Genomic DNA, 17,385 nt, shown 5'->3' with positions numbered 1-17,385 from the left:
TGTTTTCTGTTTTTTGCCTAGATTGTTTATTAGTTAATTGTCTCTTTGCAATGACAATAACATCTGATTTTTCTGTACATGCCTCATCATATTAGGGAAGGCGTAGAGGCAGCACAGCTTACAGGACACTGGTACCCTGTGCCTATAGTTAGAAGCAGAGACAGGAATGAGTGTTAATGCTCCAGTCATTTCCCCTTTTCATCCTTTTAATCAGTCCAGACTGGAGTTCATTGGATAATGTTACCTACGTATAGGATCTATGAGTTATGGCTGTCTATAAATGTTCTCAGAGACACAGCTTGTCTTCTAGATGACTTCAGATCGTGTTGAGTTGAAAATGAACATTAACCGACTCATCTTGTGACCTCGATAGGCAAACACTCAGCTAAGTTTGCTCACTGGTATTTTACAACCTCTTGGCAGGTTAGTTTTTTTGCTTGCTACTACTACTACAATGACGACGACTAATAATAATACTCTTCATTCTGTGATTTCTACAGTTTTCATTGAGATGAGATAATCCAGAGGTATGACTGGAGAGGAAGTTGTTTAGTTGTAACAACCCCCAGAACTGGTCATTATCAGGACTTTTTCTCCATTTGAAGAGTTAAATTTCATGAATTATTTGAATCTCTTGAAAGGTTTCTCCTATGTATAATACATGATAAGATTTTAGAACTACACGACTCTAGCCCTAGGAAATGTCATCATAGAAAATATGCTCTAGGAACAATACATTTGATCAGGAAGTGAGCAGATCTACTTTTCCTCTCATTTATTACCTGAAGACAGAATCGTTTTACCATGCTTAGTATAACTGGGGTCAGAAGAAATACACCTACTTTAACACTGGAGAGGTCCGACATGTTCTTGTGAAGGAATGCATACTGAAAAGGAGGATACAATTTTTGAATGAATTCCACACTTATATAAAGACATTCTTGCTGAAGCGAGAGAGATAGTTCAATGCATAAGAACAGATACTGCTCTTCCCAAGCACCCAAGTTTGGTTACCAGCACACACATGAGGTGGCTCATGACTGACTGTATCATCAAGAGGTGATCAAACTTTCTTCAGATATTCTGGGTACCTTCACTCACATGGCATATACTCACCCAGACATAAAGACAAACAATTACAAAAATCTTTATATAGAGAGATATGTAGATATAAATAGATAGGTATTATGAAGCTTATAACTTCAAATGGCAGGAATTAGGACTTTGTCATTTTCATTTATAGTGAATGAAAGTATGGTTTATTGTACAAAATATAAGGAAATGAGAACTCCCAGACATATTTTATTGATGTAATTATAGTGACAAGACAGCATCCACCTCTAAACAATGAAACATCTGCCTTGATAAAAGAGGAAGGTTTTCTCTATAATCAAAATTCAAAGCTTCTAATTCTGAATCTCATGTACTCTATCACACCAATCCAGAGTTTTATCTTACTGTATTATTTATCAATATCATCTGATCTACATGTTTTTCATGTAGACAAAATACATTTTAAAGTTTACCAATACTTCAAAGAAAATACATGTCTAGTCCCTGTCTAACCCTCTGTTATCTCCACTTCATTTTACCTTTTCAAAATGTACTCAATTGTCACAATATTCAATACCCTACCGCTATACCTTCTTCATGTTGGCAGCTTTAGCACTATGTGTGTGTGTGTGTATGTGTGTGTGTGTGTATTTTCATATATCCCCTGATCATTTACCCTTACAATTATAATAAACTCATTTTACCATTAAAGTTTCCAAATTGTTCAAACTTGTAGTATTGTCCCATGAGAATATTGTCTATAGGCCGGGTAGTGTTGGCTCATGCCATTAATCCCAGTAATTGGGATGCAGAGGCAGGTGGATCTTTGTGAGTTTGAAGACAACCTAGTCTATAAGTCCTACTTCCAGGATAGGCCCCAGAGCTACAGAGAAACCCTGTCTCAAGCAACAACAACAACAGACAAACAAAGAAAGAAAAAAGAATATTGTCTATAGTATTGCCAGGATTATCATCTAATATGGAAGTGTGATTGCAAAATATATGTTATGCAATGTTGTGTGAGCTGCTTCTCATGATTTATTTTCAACCTGTCTCCCCTGCCACGCTCATGTCAACCTCTGTATATAAATGCTTTCCATGAACTCCTCACAGTGGTCAAGCTACTGTATTTATTATTTCATCATTCTTGTCTCAAAATCTCACATTTATCAGGTTGTTTAAAGCTAGAAATGGTTCTTAACAGAAACTACAAGGGCCTACAGTTTTGAAGAAATGTAAAACATTTATTTTAAAGGGAATGTTCTTCAGAAATCTTAGATTTTACATTTATGAATTAAGATTAATCATCTGTGGTATTTTAAATTTACATCCAGATAATCAACATAGTCTAAATGCATTTTGAATAACAAAGTGGACTGTAGGTCGACAGAGATTGCAAGGTGAAATCTCACTTGACAAAGTCAAGAGGAGGAATGGAAATTAGGGAGCGGCAACAGAGTACAGACTTTCTTCAGAGATGGATTAATTGCCCACTGTTAAGCAGCATTATGCTTGATTATCATTTAATGAATGGTTTGATTTACCTCATGTTACTATAATGGCTTAAAAGTCAATGACCTTGTCATGTTTCTGATCAGCATTGCTAAGCTTTGATGAAGTGCATGTTTTAGTGAAAAGAGTACTGTATGATGAGAACAGTGTGAGCTGAATCAATATTTAGGAGATGGTGCAAGAAAGAGTAATCTTTATATTCACCCCAATGTGTCATATATAAATCATAATGAACATGTTAACTCGATGTAATATAGTCATTTTTACAAACTCATATATATTTGTGCACTGTTCTTTCCACTGGGATTTGCTGAAGCTTTTTAATTTTTTAATTTTTTTCTGATAATTCTTGTCAGTTTGTTTTTGAAAAAAGTGATGAAATCTGAATCTAAATTGGTTTAAAAATACAATGTTCCCAAATTATTTTCCATATTAAAACTATCAAGCATTTTGTTCCCAGGGTCACTTCTTTCAGATTAAAAAGATTAACATTGTGTTTGCAAATGGAAAGTTTGCTACCCATGGTTATTTAGAACTCAGCAGTGGCCATTTCATACACTGCATTGCAATAATTTTAAATAACCAGTTTTACACTCCTTGAAAAGACTGTATGTGGTTTGATAAGACAAAACATTAAAGATGCTCATTTATACTTGTTTCTATTAATCCTTTATCATAAGAGCAGCACATACATGTTTGTGTGACATATCTTTTTATTCTTGCATTTTTCTTGAAGGAGTGATATTTATAAGTTGTAGTTTCAAATAAATTGGTTCATAAATTCTAGTTCACAGTCAATTTCACAGAGAGCCATTTCTAGGTTCAATCAACCTTCTAGATGCACTAGATAAGCTTCAGTTATTCTGTTATTTTTTTTGTTTGGCAAAAGGCTGCTATTTTAAGATTAAGTGAAAATTCAATATAAGCACTCACTGTAGAAGCACTCTTTCTAGTTGTCTCTGAATTACTCACAGTACTAAAAGCATTTTTGGTCAAATTTTTGAAATGAGAAGTTTAGAGTTCTTGTTCTTTTACAAATAGCAAGAATTCCAACATCAGTAACATTTGATAGTATGATTTTCCCCTGAAATATGGATTCCTCGAAATATGGCACATGATTCTTAGTGATATTGTTTTTATTGCAGAAGTGACAATGACTCTTAAATCTAAGTTATAATGATAATCTGTAATGTTATAAATGACAGGACCTATGTTATTATATATCACAATTTATTTACCCATCTATCTATTTATTGGTGAACATTAGGTTGTTTTTAACCCCACTGTTGTAGTGGATAAAGTTTCAGTGAAGATGAGAGAGGAAGCAATTTTCTGAACAGCTGATTTCATTTTAATTTTTTATTGAAAATAGATGTTTTTATACAATGGTTTGTGCTTGTAGTTTTCCCTAAGCTCCTTCAATATCCTACCTACCTCCCCTTCTATCTTAATCTCTCTCTGTCTCTCTACATCACTATCCCTCTCTGTCTCTCTACATCGCTATCCCTCTCTGTCTCTCTCTTTCTCTGTTTCTCCCTAGCTCTCTTTTGCCTCTCTCTTCTTAGAAAATATATAGGCCTATAAAGAAAAATAATATAATAAAATGGAAAGAAACAAACTGGAATAGAAAAAGACAAACAAACATAAGAAAATATTCCAGGACAAGGCACATAACATACGTTTGGGCAAACAGGAATCCTATAATAACCAAAGCCAAGAAGCCATATTAAAAAAGGACTATTAATGTTACATTTAACAAAAAAGCCCTGACAGAGCAGTGTATCAGAAAATTTCCCAGTATATACAAACAAAGATTTAAAAAGTACGAAGAAGAAACAAATTCCCTGAAAAGGCATGATACGAAGAACTTCCAAAGGTGCCATTGAGTCAAAACTAATTTTTCTTTCGTGAGTAGTTATCAACTGGAGACATGTTCTAGAGTAGAGATCAAACACTGTGTCCAGGTCTGCTCTCAGCTGGGACCCCATCTGGCTTACACCCATGAAGGTTGTGTGCATGCCACAGTGTCTGTGAGTTTCTAGGTACATAGGTGCTGATGTGTTTGAATGCCTTGTTTCCTTGGTGTCCTCCATCCTCCTAAATCTTTACACATCCTCTTGCTCAGGGTTCCCTGAGCTGTGAGGGAAAGAATTTAATAATGACATACCCTTTAGAATTGAGTGTGTTACGGTCTCTCGCTCTCTGCACATATTCCAGCTCTGTATTTGTTACCATCTACTAGCTTCTCTGATGACAGCTGAGCAAGCCACTGATCTGTGAGTATAGCAGAATATCATTAGGAGTCATCTCTTGCCTTTCGAAGAACATTAGTTTTCCCTTGGTCCATGGCTCACCTAGTTTCAAGTTCTTGGCCAACTAAGCAGAGTCAGGGTCAGGTTCTGTCCCATGGGTTGGACCTTAAATCCAATCAGATATTGGTCGCTAAGTCCTACAAGATTTGTGCCACTATTACACAAGAGCATCTTTCAGGCAGATAAATACCATAGATCAAATTGTTTGTAACAGGGTTAATGTTTCCCTTTCCTCTTTGGTTCTGTGAAGTATACTTTTCAGACCATGGACACTAGTCAGTATGGATGAAAGCTCTAGCGCCTCTTCTCTGTGTTCAGTGAGTACCGTAGGTGTTGTCTTCATCAATAGATCCTTACTGTCCGTTTATTGAGAGAAAACAATGGCCTCACAATAGCGGGCTTGTTTGAGGGCTTCTATGGGGCCACTTTGAGCAACACCTAGTTTAGATATAACTCACTCCTATAACTTGACTTTTCCTTTGGGAACATGAGATGGGGCTCTGTTTTCCCTGTTATTTGGCAATTTTGTTTAGACTGCCTTTCTTCATGTATTTACTTTAGGAAATTTCTACTCTATTAGGTTTCCATACTACTCCTCAAATGGCCCTTTGTTTTGCCTGGTGCCCCTTATATTCATTCTCTTGCCCCACTTTCTTCCTCCTCCCTGTTTCATCCTCCTGTTCCAGTCCCTGTTCTAGCCCATACAGGAATATTTATTTTCCCCTTCCTATTGTATATCAAGAGTACGGGTTGATGAATTAAGTGACTATCTCATCCTTAATTTCTTTGGAAAGTTTTATAGAGTCTTCCTAAGAATGGCCACACTGACTTATATTTCCACTAAACATGTACATTCCTGTCTTCTCTTTCCTAAGAATGTCCATACTTACTTACATTTCCATTAAAAGTATATATTGTTTTCCTTCTCTTTGTAATAAAAAAAGCTAACACTATTATTTCTGATCTTTCCATAATAGTCATCTGTATAGGAATAAAACTGACTCTGTCTGTACTGTACTGTTATGGATACTCTATGTTGTGTTGTGGTTGAGAAATTCAAAAGACCACATACTTTCAAAGCCTAAACTATGAACCCTTTGGTCCTTTTTAGATAATCCTTGCAGATGCCTATCTTCATTCCTCATCTGACATGCACACATATATTACAGTATTCTATGCCATGTTTACCTGTCTTAAAACTGTTTGGACTTTTACCAGGATACCTGATTTCTAGTGAGGTGTTATTTTTGTCACTGATTCAGTGTGACGAGCTGGAATAGTATTTGAAATCTGGTTTTGTTCTTTTAAACTTGGAAGTAGGTAATATGTTCCAGACCTTCAATTTTTAGCCTCATTAACTGCTCCCTTTGTATGACTGTTTTAGTTGCACCCAATATAGCAAAAATACAGTTGCAGTTGCATATTCTGGGCCTATTGGCATACTCTCTTTTCTCTTGTGTTATATTTTCTCAAGGCTGTTGGGTTTTTTCTACCTAAAGCTTACCGTTCTGTACATGATGGATGTTGTCAGAAAATTCTTACTGTGTGAGCAGTCTCCCATGAAATCATGGCATTTACCTAGAATATAATCCAATGTAGCTTCCATAAATCTTTAATCAAGTATATAGCTTGTTGTGTTTTCTTAATAAACCAGTAAGCATAGAAAATTTAAAGCCATTATTTCATGCTGTTTTAATCCATAAAATAGAGGGAAGTGGTTGTTATTTTACCCATCTGCAGCAAATGAGGTAATTTTAACAAGGCTTGGAATAAATACATTTAATATGGTACCCATTTTTCAGCTGGGCCTGGCATCCAACTTCATGAATAAAAAAGATGCCATTTATCATATGGTGATAGTCATACACATCATATTTATCATGTCTGTAAAGGAATAAGTTATACCTTGGAACTGTTTTTTATTACTGACTGGAGATTATAGAATATGAATCTATTATAATCATGCTAAGCATATACACAGAGTATATTTATTTTAAGTTCATCTTTAATTTTATAGGAACATATATTCACTGCTATGCAGTTTTAAAATGTTAACATATTTGATATTTCAAAACTGTTTTCATCAGGAAGAATTTATAACTGTCATTGTGTTAAATATCTGTTTTAAAGATATACTTAAAACCTCTAAATCTTAAATTTATCAAATTTAAAGAAAGGTGAATTAATCCCATGGCTTACTTAACCATTTTGCTAGTTTCTTAAGAAACTGTGTTATTTGAACATTTTCCATTAAAGATGGTATTATTCCTAGCTTAGGTGTGCATGTTCCACACCCAAACTCAGGGAGATAGACCAAGAGAATTTTGAAATTGAGGCTCGCCCGGTGGCAACATAGCAGGAACCTGTCTTTTTAAGGGAAGAGAAGGGGGGGGGGAGACAAAGATTATGTTTGGAATTTTTAGCTTAAATAGCATCTAGTTATCAAACATCTCTTTTTAATATGCACTGAAATGCTGTCAACACATAGCTTCAATAGAAAGACTATGCAGAGAATATCAAGACTGGTCCTTCTTCCAAAAACCTAGCTGTCTTTTATCGACTCCAAAGTCAATGGATTTACACTGAAGTATTCAGCCACCGAAATTTTTTCAGTAACGCATGCTTCATCAGTTTGTAATATCTCCACAGTGGAGGAGGAGACATACACACAGAACTTTATCCGCAAAGAAATATAGAGAATAAGAGGTAGAGCAAGGTTTGACATTAACCCCTGATTATCTCTGCCCTGGTAAAGGACACCAACAGTATTGCTTCTCTATGAACAACTTAAATACAGAGAATGTACTAAAGTCTAACATTTTAGACACAAAGGGTTTCAGAAAAGAATAAAAGGAAAAGTTTTGAATTCTATAAAGAATGGGTAATAAGACAGTCACATTTTTAGTGTTAGAGATTTGCTAGTGTCAATCAAGAACCTCCCAGGCTGAGCCTTGGTTTCTGGCAGACATCAAGCATGAAATGTCTGTGTGATTGAATAACTGCATTAATCAAGAAATGATCTCATAGACCAGTAGTCAGACTTTACAGAAAACAAACCCAGATTGCTGCTGACACTTGAAATATATGGAAGCTAAAATTGTGACTCTTGAAATACAAAAAGATAGCCTTAATTTTCCCAGGAATTCTTTACTAATGTAGATAGTATTTCCCTTTTTGGAAGTACTTTCTCCTAAATGTATTTTAGCCCTAAAATTGAAGGACATTTTCCACCATGGTATCTCCCTCTGCCAAGTAAGTAGATCCAGCAGTTTTCAAATGTAACATTTTTGCCTCTATTTAAAAAATATATCCACAATATATGTGGTTATTACACAGATACTTTTATTTAACATGAATCTCTTACGTATGGAATCTGAGATTGTTTCAAAGAAAGGAGACTCCTACATACCATGTCTCTAGTATAAATTGTGTCTAGTAAAACACTCCTTCCTATGTAGGAGTAAGCATTTTCTAAAACCAGTTGTTTACCTAACATAATTGTAAATGAGATCATAGTTGTGCCATATTCTCCACTCATCCAGCAATACAGAAAGTTCTGTATTGCTGGCTTCTCAAAGAACATGGCTTGAAAATTAAGGAAACTGATGAATGCACTGAATGTGTTCTAAGAGAAACACCTGAGGCTACTTTATTGTTTAAGAGTATTAAGATAATGGACTCTGAGGAACTGCAACTACCCAAGGAATTTCATACTGACGAAGAAAGAGGATGGTTCATGGTATCAGCCAGAGTGGCAATATGTCTGCAAGGAAGAGATTTCAAACAATTCTGAATTAACAGACCACATTGAAGGACAGACTGGAACAGGCACAGTGATGGGCTGGACCTTACCTTGACCAGGACTGCTTAGCTATGCATGCCTCTTCCCTGTTCAAGTCTTTATGTCAGACCAAAGCCATATAGTTTAGAGATAGATTTGGAGTGTTACTGAGATCATTATTTATACCTTCTCTTAATGTAGTCATGTTGAATAAATGTCCTTTCTCCCCTTTTTACTATTTCTTGTCTCTTTAGTTGGCCTTTTAAAGATGGGGGGCAGAATGCAACTTGCTGTTGATGCCAGGTTTTGTATCTCTGGTTAAAAGAAATCCATGGGTCTGCAACTAAAATTAAAAAGTTTCTTTTTTTTTTTATTGCTTAAATGATCCATTAACTCTTTACCTCCAGTAACCCCAAGTAAGAAAATAGAAAGTGAGAGAAATCTCTGAGACTGTGAGGAACAGAAAACTTTAACATGTGTAGAAGATTAATGATTCCCAGGAACCAGCTCAACTTTGCTAGCTATCTGTAAAGAAATGCAAGCATCCTATAATGGTTGCTACTAATAGGAGGACAATAATAAACACCTTCTAACTCCAGAAATGAAGTTTATACATCAAAGAGAAGTACAGTTTTAAAAGAAACATTAAAAAATGTGTTTGTAAAAAATGAGTCTTACACATTGCTCTTTTTGTAAATAAAACAAATACTTTACAAATCACATGATTTGTGTGTATATATAATTATTTATAAGACTCCAATATCAGTGTTAATATTAAACATAGTAAACACTTTAAAAGTACTGGATATATACATGTAATGTTAACCTACACACTAAAAGAAACTTAAAAAAAAACACAGCCTTTGTCTTGGACTTTAAGATTGGTGGTTTAGAAGGAGATGACATAGTTGCAAACTTAGATGTGTATTCCAGTTTGCGGCTGGTAAATGTCTCCAGGAGAGTGAATGAGGAGAATTCAGAACAGTTTACATGAAAAGGCTAATGTTTCAAATTGGATGAGTTTCCAATTAAAGAACAGAGAATTCCAGACAGAGGAGATATGCGTGAGGATATGATATAGGATTGAATCACAGACACTAAGAGACATTTGACTCTATATCTCTTTATTGATAGTATTATCAATGGAAAGTAATGCTATAGAACATGATGGCCGAGAATCACACTACCTACATGTGTGTTTCTGTAAAAGTATAGACTTTTACAATGTCTCACAGGAAGCTATAAATTACTTGAATTTGCCGCTTAGGTTTGAGGTTCCAATCATCATTTGTTATGTGGGATTCAAACCCAACCAGATGAACAAGGTCACTTACAGAAAGAGAGAAGGTCACTCTCGGCCCCATGAGGACACTGATATTTAGAGTTCCAGTCTTTACAGAGCAGTCAAGTAAGATAAGAACAGAAAAATGTCCATCAATTTTAACAGTTTTTGAAGACATTCTTAACCTTTGCCAGTGCAGTTTAAACATATACGATGAAAAGGGCAGGCACGAAGGGGGAGGAAATCAATGAGAGGAGGTGATGCTGTTTTGCTTGCCCTGCATGCTCTCGGGGCTTAAAAGGGCACTTGATCTACAAGGAACATTTGCCATTTGTTTGTATTTTCATTGACAATGCAAATCATTCAGTACGACAGAACATACAAACAACAAAGAATAATGTTCATAAGTGTTCACAGGCTGCAAAGGCCTATACATGAAGACCCGGTGTGTCTCACAAAAGTCTGCCAGCCACTTTGTTTATGGCCAGTGATGCCTCAGAAAATAACAATATAAAATGTTATATGAAATATGATATTTATGTGTCTGTGGGATTGATGATCAACTTACACTACTGAAAAAAAAAAAAGTCAGGATTTAAGAATGAGTCTATACCATGCTGGCTTTCAAAAAATTTATTTGCGGTTTCCCACAAATACTTTGATTGTAGTGATGATCAAACCGGTCTTGTTTCATATGCAGGCCTATCCGTTGAGCGGACATTCGATTTAAAAGAAGACATTAGGATGAAGAGTAATAACAGATGTTCCATTATAATAGCCTGGGCCTATACTTACAAAATGATATTTTACCAAATTTATTTTTTTCTGAATTTTTAAAGTTTTGCTTTCATTAGCCATCCTATGCAGAGTAAAAATATTCATGTCCTCTGTCATTCTGCCTTCCTTCTACTTCAGAGAAAGGCCATTTCACAATTAAGAGATTTAGGTGGTCAAGTTCTACTCTAGAGAGTTATACTTCTCTTCCATTCTACTTTTGATGTTTGGCTTTGTGGCCTCTCTAAACTAGAACAAAATTATATATGTAAAAGTATGGTAATGTCATGCTCAAGGAAGGATATGAGAATTTCTTTGGTAAACTCCATCAGCACGATATCCCTGTGTTCATATTTTCGGCTGGTATCGGTGATGTGCTTGAAGAAGTTATATGTCAAGCTGGAGTTTATCATTCAAATGTCAAAGTTGTATCCAACTTCATGGATTTTGATGAAAATGGAGTGCTGAAAGGATTCAAAGGAGAACTAATTCATGTATTCAACAAAAACTATGGTGCCTTGAAGAACACAGACTATTTCAACCAACTGAAAGACAACAGCAGCATTATTCTGCTGGGGGACTCCCAGGGAGACTTGAGGATGGCAGACGGTGTAGCCAACGCTGAACACATTCTGAAAATTGGGTATCTGAATGACAGAGTAGACGACCTTTTAGAACAATACATGGACTCTTACGATATTGTTTTAGTAAAAGAAGAATCATTGGAGGTTGTCAACTCGATTTTACAAAAGACATTATAACCAAACCATTTGTGAGAAGACGTCTCCCACAGGTGCAGCTGTAACCAGCACCAGCCATCTTGAGGAAAGACTCTTATTTATAAGACATTCTTGCTCTTGGCATTTTCCCCTTTCCCTTCAGGTGGGAGTCCTCTGATCTTCAGATGTGCTTAACCTATAAACTACAGCCCCTTCTTCCCGCCTCCATCACAACACTCACCAGATTTTTTAAGCAATTAAAAACGATCTTAAGGCCAAAATTAGAAAAAGAACTCCCTTTTCCAAAGTGAAAAAATAAAAAAAAGTATGGTAATGGTGGCTCATAATAAACATTATATTTTAATATAGCCTTCAAGAGTGGCTAGCCTAGGGTGTGCTTTGCCATTTCTACGTAATGTCTGGCATAAAATATAACTGCGCTATCCATGGACTCATGCAGTAAAGCCCTTCCAGAAAAGTAATGATTCTTTAATATTCAAGCTTATTCCCACTAACATCAGACAGCAAACTAAACATTAATTTTGTCATGATTTTTTTTTTTGTTTTTCTTTTTAAAATCCTGCCTGGGAGCTTGAAAGGTAACTCAGTAATTAAGATCACTGACTGTTCTTGAGAAGGACTCAAATTCAATTCTTAGTACTCACATGGTGGCTCTCAGCCATCAATCAGTAAGTCCAGTTTCAGGATCTCTAATGCCATCCTCTGTCATCTGTGGACATCTGAACACACATAATACACACACACACACACACACACACACATACTTAAGCATGCATACATACATACTATATATATGTATATATTTATATATATGATAAATAAAATCATTTTTAAAAAATTCAGGATAATTTTAATCCAACTGGAGGAATCCAAATTTGCCTTACTACAAAGAGACTGACAACTGATTTCTAGTTCATTTCTACTATAAAATACTTATGTTAATGAAAAGATTAATGATTTGAAATTACTTACTAAATATTTATCCATATGCTTTCTCATTAGTGAAAGTATGTTTTTCTGAAACTTTAATGTCATTTTCACAAAGCTAGTATCATTGCATAATTCAAATCATGAATTTTAGTACTTCTGTTTTTTTTGAGCTCCAAGTACCTTTATTAAGTAATAAAAATCTAAATAAAGTGTGCATATTTTTTATAATACTTTTATCCAGGAAATAAGGCCTTTGTTTGGAAATGAACAGCATTTGTAAATTTCAAATCTTGTGTGTGGCTCTTCATACATGATGGAGCATGTGAACACATTCCCAAACTATGACCAAATTTTGACATCTGAAAATAGGTTTTTGATTATCAGGAATAGCTAATCTCTGAAATGCTTTTATTTCATCTTTGTCTTTCTTCTTATTACTAATTATATATATATAATTAAAGAAAAAAACCACTCCTCAAAGTTTTCCACAGAATAGAAATAAAAGGAATATTACCAAACTCTTTTTATGAGCCTACAGTTACCCTGGTACCAAAAAACACAAAGACTCAACCAAAAAAGGAAATTACAGACCAATCTCATGAACACAGATGCAAAAATATGCAACAAAATACCAGCAAATAGAATCCATAACACATCAAAAAATTCATCCACCATGACCAAGTCAGCATCGTCTCAGTGATTCAGGATTGGTTCAACATAAAAAAAAAATCTATCAATGTAACCCACCAAATAAATAAACTGAAAGAAAAACCATGTGATTCTCTCATTAGATGCTTAAAAAGTATTCGATAAAATCCAATGCCCCTTCATGATAAAGGTTAGAGAAATCAGGGATACAAGGAACATATCTAAATATTATAAAAGCAATATACAGCAAGCTGACAGTCACCATCAAAATGAATGGAAAGAAACTCAAAGTGATTCCACTAAAATCAGGAACAATACAAGGCTGCCCACTCTCTCCATATCTATTCGACATAGATCTTGAAGTTCTGGCTAGATCAATAAGACAACAAAAGGAGATCAAGGGGATTCAAATTGGAAAGAATGAAGTCAAACTCGCTATTTGCAGATAAATATGATAGTATACACAAGTGACCCCAAAGACTCTACTTAGGAAACTTCAGCTAATAAATACCTTCATTAATGTGGTAGGAGAGAAGATCAACTCAACTCAAACAAGTCAATTGCCCTCCTATATACAAATTATAAAAAAGTTGAGAAAGAAATTAGAGAAACATCACCTTTCACCATAGCCACAAATAACATAAAATATCTTGGGGTAACTCTAACCAAACAAGTGAAAGACCTATTCAACACGAACATTAAGTCTTTGAAGAAAGAAATTGAAGAAGATACCAGAAAATGGAAAGATATCCTAAGCTCTTGGATAGGTATAATCAACATAATAAAAATGACAATCTTACAAAACGCAATTATGGATTCAATGCCATCCACATCAAAATCCCAGTACTTCTGCTTTTCATAACTTAAAAATATTGAAGTTGCTGAGAATTTAGACAGAGACGTACATATATGATGACTTGTCTGTAGAATTACTGCTGTAGAGTAGTTAATACAGCATAGAACTATCTAAGTGCTTGGACTATAGGCATGTACTTCACTCCTAGTTAATTTCCATTCTTTTTGTTTGTTTGTTCAATATTAATTGATTTTTATTGAAAAGGTTCACAATATATTTTGATCACATATATTTCTATCTCCCATCCTCTCCCTGATGCCTCCTACCTCTGTACCTGCCAACATTAAGTCCTTTATCTTTCTTTCTCATTTAAAAAAATAATACAAACTTCAGACTTCCATATTTAATGCTCTGATTTCATAGTGCCAGGATCCACTTCGCTTAAATCCCAAAAGGTAAAGAGCTATCATGCCTTTGACTGATATTTTAGTTTTTCCGTAAAATATTTCTACTTTATATAATTCCTGGAAAGACTTCTAATTAATGATAGTTATGATCCATCAGCTTCCCCATTGTTCTAATAATACTTGTATTTTACTATTTTGTTAAAGGCATAGAGACCATTGAACTCTTAAGTAGACAGTGCTCCTACATACCTAACCTATTTCAGTGAGACTAAATGTCATAAAATTGTCACACAAAAGCACATTAATAAAAAATAGTACCAAATGTCCTGGGAGAATACTCACTGGGTAAAAACACTTGCTGTGTTAACCTTACAACAGGAGTTTGGTTCCCACAATCCACATCAAGACGCAGGTGCAGGAGCGTGTGTCTGTTTCCCCAGCACTCTTATGGCAAGGAGGGGAGGTGAGACATGAGCATCACCCAGAAGCTTATAGGCCAGCTAGCTTGGGATATATGGCAGGAGAGCAGAAACACTGGGAACTGCCTCAAAGGGTGAGAAGAAAGAACAATTGTAAGAAGTTGTTCTCTGATCTATGCATGTACTATGACATGCTTACCACATGCATTTGCACACACACAGTCTTGCATTTGCACACTTATATGCATGCACATATGCATATACACACAGAGGTTTTAAAAGCAGAGGAAATGCAGTATGTTTCAGCATTTTATTAAGTTTTGCATCTTCCTGTAATTACATAACTGTTCTCATTTATAGAATGAAGTATCATGTGAGATGTGAAGTTTGTTTTATTACCTTCCACCAAGTTCCAGTCTTCTATTATATGCGTCTCATGGGAGCTCAGTGGAGAGATTTGCCAGCATATAAATCCCTGTGGACATGCCCTATTTATTCAGTGTTCTGTCGATCTTCTGTGCCCAAAGGTTTTCTTCTGATGCTGTTGCTTTACTGTTATATTTTTAATGTTCTTAGCAGAGATACAGATGACTCTAGCCACAGAATTACTTAATGCAATAATTTGCCCCATTATAGTTGTATTTGCATGTCTCCCCATTAACTGATGAAATAAGTCAGGTTTTAGGATTATATAAATATGCTTCCCACCTTTTGAAAGAAATTTTGTAGATGCGAATGGCATCTTGAGGAGCCCTGGCTAAATTAACTATAGACTTTCACATCTGAAATCAAGATTTCTGAGGTGAGGTTCAAAATGAATAAATGGCTATTCCTAAATATATTTATTTTCTTGTTTTTCTTTGTCATTGGTTCACCTTGATTTTAATATTTGGTAGGTGTAAACTTCATTAAAAAGAAATAAAAAATCTGTCTGTTCTCATATATTTATTGTATAAATATAGATGAATGCATGACATTATATAGATGTGGATATCAGAGGACAATCTGATATTGTTCTCTATTGGTGTTTACTTCCCTCCTTGTTTGAGACATGGTTTCTTGTTAGTCTCCGTTTCTTTGCCAGGCTAGCTGGACTTTCAGCTTCTGGTAATTTTTCCATTTCCATCCCCCATCTCCCTATAGGAACCCGTCGAATACAGACACTTGCCAGTCTCCATCTGGTTGCCAGGCTAGCTGGACTTTTAGCTTCTGGTAATTCTTCCATATCCATCCTCCATCTTCCTATAGGAACACCTGGAATGCAGACACTTGCCAGTATGTTGCATTTGTGTGCATTCTAGGAATGAGAAATAGATTATTATGCCACAAATAATATCTTTATCCACTGAGTGACCTTCTAAGCCTAGCAAAGCTCTGTTCTTAATTAGTAATGAGGAGTTTCTTCTAATACTTCAAGCATTATTTTTTAAAAAAATAGATCCCAAACTAAAGAGAAAACTTTATAGAGAAATACACTGAAGATACCTGAGTTACAGCTCACATTGCCTAATGACAAATACGTAATTTGCTTCCTCGCTTGAACTTCTCTTTTTTTATCTTTAATATATTCCACTTCAAACTGGTATAACTGTAACTTCAGAATCATGGTGATAATTCAAATCTACCAAAGAAAAATTAAATGTTATACTTGAGATTACTAACTTTCAAATTTTTAATGCATACCTTTTAACTTGGTTGGTTGTTAATACTATCTTAATTTTAACAGCTTTATTAAAGTAAATTTGCACATAAATATTGCTGTAATTTGATACTTTTACAAGTGTATACTACTCCAACAATCAGTATAATCATGATAATGAAAAAATTCTCTATCTTCAACTTTTTCTGCTCAAAGGTTCTTTTTGTTATTTTTTTTCTTTTTCTTTTTTTTATTGAAAGAAAAAAAAAGAAATTCCCACCTCCTCCCAGCCTCCCATTTCCTTCTCCCTCCTCCCACTCTTCTCCTCCCCCATTTTTGACTCCTAGCCTCTCTAGCTTATCCAAAACCCCCAAGTAATTATAGCTCTGTTTTTGTAATTATGTCTGATTTTGCCTATCCTCAAATTCTGCCTAAATAAAATTTGGCAGCTTGTATTGTGTTTTGAGAGAAGCCTGACAATTCACTTCATGTAAGTGTTTGGAGACGCCTCCAACTACTTTCACACAAACAAGAGGCTCCTGTTTACTGTGAGTGACATTGCTCAGCAAGCCTGAAGCACTGTGGTTTTCATCATTGACTTGTTAATGAACCATTGTTTTTGTTTTGTTTTATTGTAAATTTTGAAGATGTATACAAAAATTCTGTAATCATCAATTTGAAAGTTTTTGTAAAAACAAAGACATCCATTTATCAATAATGACCTTTTATTTGAGTATGTAAATCATATCTGAAGACACTGCCAAAATTGTAAAATTTCTAAAGTAGTTGTGCTCTTTTGTATTTCTATCACGAATTTTATATCTATCAATAGATATTTCATACCTATCTATTTATATCAATTCTATCTATCTTTATAAAGATATATCTATATGGATAGATAGATAGAAGATAGATAGATAGATAGATAGATAGATAGATAGATAGATAGATAGATAGATAGATAGATAGATAGATGATGGATGGAGAGATGGACAGATAGACAAAAAGTATCTCCTTTTTATCACTGATACTTGATAATAGATATGATCTTTATTTTTAACTTGAGCCTTCCCACTACATAGACTTCATGAC

General features: G+C 34.8%; 1 protein-coding gene and 1 pseudogene across 3 annotated transcripts in view; both read left to right on the top strand.

Moving 5' to 3' along the window:
- The window catches only part of Khdrbs2 (KH RNA binding domain containing, signal transduction associated 2), a 393,774-nt gene that overhangs the window by 105,864 nt on the left and 270,525 nt on the right, over nucleotides 1-17,385 (top strand). The gene's annotated exons all lie outside the window — the stretch shown is intronic.
- On the top strand, nucleotides 11,002-11,739 carry LOC142853707 (cytosolic 5'-nucleotidase 3A pseudogene; annotated as a pseudogene).

The sequence above is a fragment of the Microtus pennsylvanicus genome, chromosome 7, assembly GCF_037038515.1.
Source record: "Microtus pennsylvanicus isolate mMicPen1 chromosome 7, mMicPen1.hap1, whole genome shotgun sequence".
NCBI lineage: Eukaryota > Metazoa > Chordata > Mammalia > Rodentia > Cricetidae > Microtus > Microtus pennsylvanicus.
The sequence above is the reverse complement of the archived record's forward strand: the minus strand, read 5'-3'. Positions and strand labels throughout refer to the sequence as shown.